Source organism: Montipora capricornis, chromosome 4 (assembly GCF_036669925.1).
Source record: "Montipora capricornis isolate CH-2021 chromosome 4, ASM3666992v2, whole genome shotgun sequence".
Taxonomy (NCBI): Eukaryota; Metazoa; Cnidaria; class Anthozoa; order Scleractinia; family Acroporidae; genus Montipora; species Montipora capricornis.
In genome coordinates, this window is record NC_090886.1 from 37,865,080 (window position 1) to 37,876,374 (window position 11,295).

An 11,295-nucleotide genomic window follows, 5' to 3' on the forward strand; every position below is an offset into this window, starting at 1 on the left:
ATCAAAAGTTCGCCGGTTGCAACCTATAAAATGCCTATCGGTATGTGTTTTAATAGTTCGACTTGGATCAAGTTTTAGGCCCTGTTGATATGGAGAAAAGTTGTCCTCGAAAGATGGTCACCCTCCCAGCCGGGTCTTTAGCTAGCGTTTATGTGAGAAAAGAACTAACCTTTTTCCCTGAGTCAAGAGCTGCCCGGCTCAGTTTCGATCATCAGGAGACTGGGAAGAGAGCACTCGTGCATTCTCTCATCATCTTGCCTCGACCAAGTTGACTCCACTGAGCGAGCCAAAGTGTTTACATGGAATAAAGTTGGCCTGGCCAGGAGGGCGACCCTACCGTTGACAAAGGGTGACCCGGCTAGGTGAGTTTCCCTTCTAGCCGAGCCCTTTTTTTTCCTCATGTAAACAGTTTACTTAAACCGCATTTTATAGGGAAATGTAGGAAAAGTTGGCTGGTCCAGGGTAACTCCGGTAAGCGAGTGACCCTTCTTCCCGGGACAATTTTTCTCCAAATAAACGGGTACTTAGGGCCTCACAAGATTAGACCGTTTTAATTGTTTACAACAATTGCAAAGGCCATAAAATCTATGTAAATTGACACAACCCGGCCATAAAATAGTTTTTGTGTGTAAATTTCATGTAAATTGCTGGGATGAATCATGCAAATAACATGTAAATCAAGGCCTTTGTGATATAGGAGTCCCAGCACAGAATGAGATTGAGAAAGTAATGTAGGCTAGTAAGCAGACTTTACCATGCTCCTTGAAAAAAGAAAAAAAAAATAGCATTGGTGTTTAGCTGCCCAAATTAATCGTGCGGGTTTCAGTCAATTAACGTGGGTGCTTTCATAGCCCGTAGCTGCAGGTGAGAATTACTTCTTATGAAGTAATGATCGAAAATCCGGCAGCCATATTTGTTATTCTAAATGATTAGTATCCAGTCTCTTGAGAAAAACAGAAAAGGAAATCTCAAAAGGAACACACTTTCCCCCGTTCCATATTTTGATTGAGGAAATTTGCTCTTGACCTTTAAAGCAGAAAATTCTCCCCGGCTTTTCCACCCAAAATGAAAGCGCCCCAGGAATCGCACTGGGCTCGCAACGGGTTGTGATTGGATGTTGGCACAAAGAGAAGGATTGTGGACATTTCACAATAATTACATGATGCAACAACTTTGTTCGCCATTATGAATTGCCCCGCCGCAAAGACTCTGGGAACGAGATCGATTTGAATTATCGGTTTGTTTTTCGCGCGGGCGAGCAATGCATGTGCTCTTCCTCTCTTTTTCCCTTGTTGTACGACCAAAATTGGATCTTTGCGATTCCTTAACATTTTGTGCGGGTGAAATAGCACGCATTCCACCAAATAAATCCAGTAAACATCGACGGAATCCGGAAGAAAGGGCAACGACAATTCAGGTCAGATAATCAGCATTCGCCACAAAGATACACGCCAGTGACATGATTCAACCTCAGACAGTCTCCGAAAGGGTTAATCGGTGAAGACTTCATGGCAAAAATAGAGACCTTCTTCAAAACGTAAAGGGAGTTCTACGAACGTTTGGAACAAAGGGTGGCCTGGCCGAACAGCTACATTTAGCGAATGGGCGGGAAGATTCAAAAGATCCGAAAAGCAAAAGACTGCCGGAGGTGTTTTCGGTAAGTCGTCATCTTACTTACAAACCTGATTTAAGTTTAAATGGCTTAAAATTTTAAAGTTTTGTTCCCTTGTTCCCCGCCCAATTTACTTTCAAACTTGTACCCGGCTTTTTGCTCCCTAAAATTGTTTATGTCGCCTTGTTCCTAAGACATTTTGTCATTTTTCCTCTGTTCCCCAGTTCAAAATAGCCATCTTCCCTCGTTTCCCAAAACGCCAAGGAGGGCCTCAGCACAGTCATTACTTTTGCAGACCTACTCCCTTAGTAATTTCACTTTATATTGTATTAAGGCCATTTAAGGCAATAACAATAATAACGAACAGGGAATTACATGTAATATATGGATCTCTGTATACCCAGCCCCTTATTCGCCACTTACAGATGCCTTGTTCTTCAAACGATGCCACTACAAGAGCACAATAGTGGCCGGTTATTCTGTAGTTACTCCCTTGTCACCTGTATACCTACATGTACCTTCACTGGTTTCTCATGCACGAGGAGCCAGAGCAAGCTAAATTTTGGACTGGGCGCTTAATAAGATTACTCCTTTGACACTAGATTTCACTGAAAGGTCGGTTACACTTCAGAAGAAACCGCCTGGGAGATTATCTCGCTTTGGTCTCCCATTAATTGTCAATACCTCCGTCAATCCCACCCAAATAAAGTATCTTGATGACAAATCTTATTTCCATCAATTTGACCAAATAATAAATTATCCAATTTCTTTGATTGTCCAAGATAAGGCGGTTCTGTGGACTTGATCGCTTGGTTATTGTTCCGGATGTCCGGACAAATTTCAATTTCCCGACTGGGTTCTTTTTAGGCCAGAATCCCAGATGAAGGGTGGCAGACAATGATGATAAATCTGACAAAATTAATTGGAACAGGAGTAAGTACACGAAGCTTGTAGCTATTTTAATTGACATTCTTGTGTATTTGGGAGGTGAGCGGGAGGAGTTGGGTTTTTGAGGTCTATGCACAATCACAATCCTTTCAGGTGAAACCTGGAATTACTTCTAAGCGATCTAAGTGCACAGAAAAAGCAAGTTAAAGCATGGCCTAAAAGTTGATGCGAAAGAGTATACAAAGTTAAATTACAGCTATGCTATTAATAATTAATTGTGTAGCATATACCTGAGGTATACAATCCTTAACTCACTGTCACACCATTTTACTTTGTAACCTCTTGGGTCACATATACCTTAGGTTATAAAATCTGTTAACTCACTGTGTCACCAGTTCACTTTGTAACCTCTTGGGTAGCATAATAATTATACCTGAGGTATACAATCCATAACTCACTGTGTCACCATTTCACTTTGTAACCTCTTGGGTAGCATATACCTGAGGTATACAATCCATAACTCACTGTGTCACCATTTCACTTTGTAACCTCTTGGGTAGCATATACCTGAGGTATACAATCCATGACTCACTTTGTCACCATTTCACTTTGTAACCTCTTGGGTAGCATATACCTGAGGTATACAATCCATAACTCACTGTGTCACCATTTCACTTTGTAACCTCTTGGGTAGCATATACCTGAGGTATACAATCCATGACTCACTGTGTCACCATTTCACTTTGTAACCTCTTGGGTAGCATATACCTGAGGTATACAATCCATAACTCACTGTGTCACCAGTTCACTTTGTAACCTCTTGGGTAGCATAATTATACCTGAGGTATACAATCCATAACTCACTGTGTCACCATTTCACTTTGTAACCTCTTGGGTAGCATATACCTGAGGTATACAATCCATAACTCACTGTGTCACCATTTCACTTTGTAACCTCTTGGGTAGCATATACCTGAGGTATACAATCCATGACTCACTGTGTCACCATTTCACTTTGTAACCTCTTGGGTAGCATATACCTGAGGTATACAATCCATAACTCACTGTGTCACCAGTTCACTTTGTAACCTCTTGGGTAGCATAATTATACCTGAGGTATACAATCCATAACTCACTGTGTCACCATTTCACTTTGTAACCTCTTGGGTAGCATATACCTGAGGTATACAATTCATAACTCACTGTGTCACCATTTCACTTTGTAACCTCTTGGGTAGCATATACCTGAGGTATACAATCCATGACTCACTGTGTCACCATTTCACTTTGTAACCTCTTGGGTAGCATATACCTGAGGTATACAATCCATAACTCACTGTGTCACCAGTTCACTTTGTAACCTCTTGGGTAGCATAATTATACCTGAGGTATACAATCCATAACTCACTGTGTCACCATTTCACTTTGTAACCTCTTGGGTAGCATATACCTGAGGTATACAATCCATGACTCACTGTGTCACCATTTCACTTTGTAACCTCTTGGGTAGCATATACCTGAGGTATACAATCCATAACTCACTGTGTCACCATTTCACTTTGTAACCTCTTGGGTAGCATAATTATACCTGAGGTATACAATCCATAACTCACTGTGTCACCATTTCACTTTGTAACCTCTTGGGTAGCATATACCTGAGGTATACAATCTATTAACTCACTGTGTCACCAGTTCACTTTGTAACCTCTTGGGTAGCATATACCTGAGGTTATACAATCTATTGACTCACTGTGTCACCATTTCACTTTGTAACCTCTTGGGTAGCATATACCTGAGGTATACAATCCATAACTCACTGTGTCACCATTTCACTTTGTAACCTCTTGGGTAGCATAATTATACCTGAGGTATACAATCCATAACTCACTGTGTCACCATTTCACTTTGTAACCTCTTGGGTAGCATATACCTGAGGTATACAATCTATTAACTCACTGTGTCACCAGTTCACTTTGTAACCTCTTGGGTAGCATATACCTGAGGTTATACAATCTATTAACTCACTGTGTCACCATTTCACTTTGTAACCTCTTGGGTAGCATATACCTGAGGTATACAATCCATAACTCACTGTGTCACCATTTCACTTTGTAACCTCTTGGGTAGCATATACCTGAGGTATACAATCCATGACTCACTGTGTCACCATTTCACTTTGTAACCTCTTGGGTAGCATATACCTGAGGTATACAATCCATAACTCACTGTGTCACCATTTCACTTTGTAACCTCTTGGGTAGCATAATTATACCTGAGGTATACAATCCATAACTCACTGTGTCACCATTTCACTTTGTAACCTCTTGGGTAGCATATACCTGAGGTATACAATTCATAACTCACTGTGTCACCATTTCACTTTGTAACCTCTTGGGTAGCATATACCTGAGGTATACAATCCATGACTCACTGTGTCACCATTTCACTTTGTAACCTCTTGGGTAGCATATACCTGAGGTATACAATCCATAACTCACTGTGTCACCATTTCACTTTGTAACCTCTTGGGTAGCATAATTATACCTGAGGTATACAATCCATAACTCACTGTGTCACCATTTCACTTTGTAACCTCTTGGGTAGCATATACCTGAGGTATACAATCTATTAACTCACTGTGTCACCAGTTCACTTTGTAACCTCTTGGGTAGCATATACCTGAGGTTATACAATCTATTGACTCACTGTGTCACCATTTCACTTTGTAACCTCTTGGGTAGCATATACCTGAGGTATACAATCCATAACTCACTGTGTCACCATTTCACTTTGTAACCTCTTGGGTAGCATAATTATACCTGAGGTATACAATCCATAACTCACTGTGTCACCATTTCACTTTGTAACCTCTTGGGTAGCATATACCTGAGGTATACAATCTATTAACTCACTGTGTCACCAGTTCACTTTGTAACCTCTTGGGTAGCATATACCTGAGGTTATACAATCTATTAACTCACTGTGTCACCATTTCACTTTGTAACCTCTTGGGTAGCATATACCTGAGGTATACAATCCATAACTCACTGTGTCACCATTTCACTTTGTAACCTCTTGGGTAGCATATACCTGAGGTATACAATCCATGACTCACTGTGTCACCATTTCACTTTGTAACCTCTTGGGTAGCATATACCTGAGGTATACAATCCATAACTCACTGTGTCACCATTTCACTTTGTAACCTCTTGGGTAGCATAATTATACCTGAGGTATACAATCTATTAACTCATTGTGTCACCAGTTCACTTTGTAACCTCCTGGGTAGCATATACCTGAGGTTATACAATCTATTTACTCACTGTGTCACCATTTCAGAGTAAAATCTATAAGTGTCACTCTCAGGAGGGAGAGGGTTGTTAATCTAATAAGCCATTTCGGAGTTCATGTCTGCCTCCTCTTCAAAGCGAGTCTAAGTGCGAAGTTTTTCTCCTGAAAATTAGTTTTCATTCATATGTACATGTAGACCTAATTACCATCACAAAGACTTCGCACTTAGACTCGCTTTGAAGAGGAAGCAGACAGGAACTCGGAAATAGCATATTCATAACAATACACTAAAAGCCATCTTGAGGAATTCTTATATCGCAAAACTTTTGTTTTAAGGGACAATTTTTGGCATGATTGCTCCACTGTTTTAATTGGATGTGGGAAATCTCACAAGCTAGACAAGTGCTTTGAGTGCTTTATGCCCAGGCACCCTCAAAAAAAGATCAAATTTATGAGTGAAACACTAAATCAGACATTATCAATAAAAAAGTATGAAAAATTCAACAATAAATAATAATTATTGATTTTATTACATGTACAAAATGGTCAGTTTGGTAAGGTGGACACTTTGGGATGTTGTCACAGGCTTCCATATAAGTTTGTAAGCCAGGGTGTCAACAAGGAATTCTAGCGGGTCAAATTTCCACAGCTCCTACCATAACCATTATGTCGGGTCATGAAGCTGACCTGGTAGGGTTTTCATATGTCCATATTTTGTTTCAGGGCAATGTATTAGGTCTTTGGCAGCTAAAAAGGGCAGGTGGAGATTGTCTTGAATGGGGCTTTTCTAAAAGGTAGGTAACTGTTATTTAAGGAAACTCTTGTATTTTTAAAAGTACCATGGAAACACTACATACATGTACATTGCACAGAGACCAATGGGATAAATTGTTTTGTGCTCTCTTTCAAAGTGAGACTGTATGTAAATTTTGTGATGTCTATAAACATAATAAATATTAAAAATTTTATCATTGTGTAATACAATTCAGAAGTTTTCATTGGCCCTGCCATCCTAGTATATGAGCTAATATTCCATGCTCTACAAAACGATGGAAAGGGTACATGTCAGCTGTAAATATACAGTTACACAATGAAGTCAGTAGATTTCTCTCTATTTTGGGGGCATTTTCAATAAAACTATTATTATTGCATTCAGGCTTGTTAAATATGAAATAACCAGTCGAGCATGGAAAACAAAGTTGCCCAACATATCCTAATAATGATAATGATAATGATAAAAATAATAATTCTTGAAGCATAATTTAGCTTGTTATGTGGAGCCAAGCTAATAAGCAAAAGATCATTAGGATAATTTGTCATTTGTTTTGTTTGTTAGTTTGTAAATTTTTAAACCGATTGACTCCTGGGAGTTTACTATGTGTAATGCCAGATGATTTTCTGATCATTTTGTACTTTGCAACCACCTCATAGTCCATACCTTGTCACGGTGGGGTTGCTTGTGTACCTCAATGCCCCAGAGCTAGCCCAATGAGAAATTCAGCATAGGAAAGTGCTGTTTGTTGTTTTTGAGTAGAGGTCAGACTGAAACAGACTACATATATGTAATAGACAGAATACAGCCTTAAGCTGCTAGCTTAACCAGACCTGAAGTACATTGATCAGTTTCGATGTAATCTTTAAAAGTATCTATAATATTAAATTATTATTGCAAAACAGATTGCATTTTAAATAATTTCTTGTATGTGATAGTCTGTTTTTGACTTTTGTTATCAAAAGGCACAACCAGTCTCTTTTTCATCATTTTTATTTTACCCTAATGAGTTCTGTCTCTCTCGGGTAGTCAGTCCATTTTTACTCTTGTTATCTGAAGGCAGAACCAATTTTGTAATAATTATTATTTTGTACTAATGAGTTCTGTCTGTCTTGGGTAGTCAGTCCAGTTTGGACTGTTGTTATCTGAAGGTAGAACCAATTTTGTAATAATTATTATTTTGTGCTAATGAGTTCTGTCTCTCTTGGGTGGTCAGTCCAGTTTTGGACTGTTGTTATCTGAAGGCAGAACCAATTTTGTAATAATTATTATTTTGTACTAATGAGTTCTGTCTCTCTTGGGTAGTCAGTCCAGTTTTGGACTGTTGTTATCTGAAGGCAGAACCAATTTTGTAATAATTATTATTTTGTACTAATGAGTTCTGTCTCTCTTGGGTAGTCAGTCCAGTTTTGGACTGTTGTTATCTGAAGGCAGAACCAATTTTGTAATAATAATTATTAAATGTACTAATGAGTTCTGTCTCTCTTGGGTAGTCAGTCCAGTTTGGACTGTTGTTATCTGAAGGCAGAACCAATTTTGTAATAATTATTATTTTGCGCTAACGAGTTCTGTCTCTCTTGGGTAGTCAGTCCAGTTTGGACTGTTGTTATCTGAAGGCAGAACCAATTTTGTAATAATTATTATTTTGGGCTAACGAGTTCTGTCTCTCTTGGGTAGTCAGTCCAGTTTGGACTGTTGTTATCTGAAGGCAGAACCAATTTTGTAATAATTATTATTTTGCACTAACGAGTTCTGTCTCTCTTGGGTAGTCAGTCCAGTTTGGACTGTTGTTATCTGAAGGCAGAACCAATTTTGTAATAATTATTATTTTGTACTAATGAGTTTTGTCTCTCTTGGGTAGTCAGTCCAGTTTTGGACTGTTGTTATCTGAAGGCAGAACCAATTTTGTAATAATTATTATTTTGTACTAATGAGTTCTGTCTCTCTTGGGTAGTCAGTATAGTTTGGACTGTTGTTATCTGAAGGCAGAACCAGTTTTGTAAATAATTTTATAAATTATTATTATTTTGTACTAACGAGTTCTGTCTCTCTTGGGTAGTCAGCCTAGTTTTGGACTATTATTTTCTGAAGGTAGAACCAATTTTTGTAATCATTATTATTTTGTACCAACTGGTAATTCTGTCTCTCTTGGGTACTCAGTCAATTTTCTATGTACATGTATTTGTGTAACCTGAAGGAAAATCAGTTAACATTAATATCCTTAATTTTGTTTTCTTTGATACAGGGCCAATCTGCAGGAGATAATATAGTCAAATCTCTTAAAAGCTGCTGTCGAATCTTGATTGTGAAGGAGGAGAGCGAACCGTTGAAAACAATAGCTGATAATTATAGAAAAACAGTGGAACACCTTCCGTTCTATCAACATATATTCTCCTTACATGTTCTCCTCGACCAAGTCCCCAAATGATCAACCATTTCGGAGAAAAATAGTATTCGATATTCTAGACTTGCTACCCATGAGGACTGCAAATTCACTGAGAGTTGCTAAACGAGGAATTTTGGAGAATCCGGGCGGGTGTGTCAAAAATAAAATGAAGACCCCGGGACAAACGCCCTTCAATCTATGAACTCATCGCTGTGTTGGAATAGGAGAACGCCCTGGGATTACCAGAAAAAAATAGTATTAATGCACCGCTTTTGTTTTTCTTACAGTAGCTTACAGTTATCGCTAAGTCTTTTTCGTTCCATCAAAGACATTACTTGAAATGACATTGACATCCCGTACGAGACATCGAGATGTCTCGTACGGGGCAGGGCAAAGTCTCTGGAAAACGTTCCCTGAGTGGCGTTTTGTGGATTTATGCTTCTCCCTTGTGACTTAAAAACCATGCAGTTAATTTGTCATAGTATACTAATTTGTAGTATTTTTCATCTGAACTGGCAGGTGGCACACCTCATACAGTTCGATGTAACTTGTAAATTCGGTCTAACCATGCAGTTAATTTGTCATAGTATACTAATTTGTTGTATTTTTCATCTGAACTGGCGGGTGGCGCACCTCATACAGTTCGATGTAACTTGTAAATTCGGTCTAACCATGCAGTTAATTTGTCATAGTATACTAATTTGTAGTATTTTTCATCTGAACTGGCGGGTGGCGCACCTCATACAGTTCAATGTAACTTGTAAACTCGGTCTAACCATGCAGTTAATTTGTCATAGTGTACTAATTTGTAGTATTTTTCATTGGAACTGGCGGGTGGCACACCTCATACAGTTCGATGTAACTTGTAAATTCGGTCTAACCATGCAGTTAATTTGTCATAGTATACTAATTTGTAGTATTTTTCATCGGAACTGGCGGGTGGCACACCTCATACAGTTTGCTGTAACTTGAAAAGTAGGTGTACCCATGCAGGTAATCCATGCGGTTAATTTGTTTTAGTATGCTAGTATTACCCAACTGAACTGGCAGGTGAACTGTAAACCCGGAGGTAAGCTGCACCCTGACCTTACCAGCTCAAATTTACGGAAAAAAGTTTTTTGACAGAAAACAAAAGAAATCCAAAGTCTAGTCTTTAGAAGTCAAGTTCATCCACTGTTCATCGAACGTTAACTCACTATTCACTAATATTGAAACGGAAAATACTTTAATGTAATTTTAGCACTTTAATGTAATGAACATCGTTTTTACCAACTTGGACATATGATTGATCTTTTTCTGGTATTTGTTGACAGGAATTTCTTAAACACAGTTTTGCCATAGATTTTTTTGCATTACAACAAGAACATGAGCGGAACGTTTGTAGCTTAGTACATGCAACTAGGCATAAAAGTGGATGCAAAGATGGAAAACTGGCCACCAGAGGCAGCCTTTTTCAGATCTTCCCGCAGATAAGCCGTGCCCATTTCTAACAACTTTATTTGTAATTGGGGTAACATAAGCCAGATTTTTATACTTATTTAATAATAATGAAATCCCTTGCATATATTTTATTCCTTATTTGATGAATTTGTATGGGTTATCAAATAGTGATGAGTGAATTTAGGGAATAATTTCACACATGCTTTGTCAAAAATCAAATAATTTCATAAACCTTAAGGCAAGAACAATTATTTGATTTTGGACAAAACAGAAGTGGAATTATTCCCAAGTTTCACGAGTATACATTGTACCATTTTATCAGCTATAAATCATGGTTGACAAATCGCATTCATAGGACGTGGGTTTTTTCAAAAGTGAACACCATTCTGGCACTGTAGAAAAAGTTGCCATGGCAACTCATGTTATTAATTGAATTATTTTATTGAACTTATTGCAAGAATTTTATGGTACACTTAGATTCTATTGAAAGTAATATAAACAAATGATTATTTTTAGATTTGAAATAAAAATTTATGCATTCACAAACTCTAGAACTTGTTCTTTTTTCTACGTAAAATCGACTAACCTTTCATCCATTTCACTTTTTATTAACATTTCCTGGCTTATGTCAGGTTTTAAATGCTATTATTTACAGAGATATTGTAAACATTTTGCTGAGATTTTGTGCACTAAAACACCAACATTTTAAAAACATTTCACATACTTTACCCCTCCAGTTTTACAGACATTTTATTGACATTTCCTGCCTTCTGTCAGGTTTTAAATACTTAATTTACAGAGATACTGTGAACATTTTGCGGAGATTTTGTGCACTAAAACACCAACATTTTAAAAACATTTCACATACTTTTCCCCTCCAGTTTTTTGAGGGTTTTTGTAGACATT

The 11,295-nt window shown here is 38.0% G+C and overlaps 1 long non-coding RNA gene across 3 annotated transcripts; it reads left to right on the forward strand.

Moving 5' to 3' along the window:
• Nucleotides 1-1,212: 1,212 nt before the first annotated feature.
• LOC138044693 (uncharacterized) lies at nt 1,213-10,935 on the forward strand. 3 transcript variants are annotated; one of them, XR_011131490.1, is made up of 4 exons: nt 1,213-1,657; nt 2,480-2,545; nt 6,515-6,585; nt 8,809-10,935. It is a non-coding gene; the product is annotated as an uncharacterized lncRNA (long non-coding RNA). The 3 variants fall into 3 exon arrangements; XR_011131492.1 differs by having other exon boundaries at nt 1,232-1,657; nt 2,395-2,545; XR_011131491.1 differs by lacking the exon at nt 2,480-2,545 and having other exon boundaries at nt 1,232-1,657.
• Nucleotides 10,936-11,295: the final 360 nt, after the last annotated feature.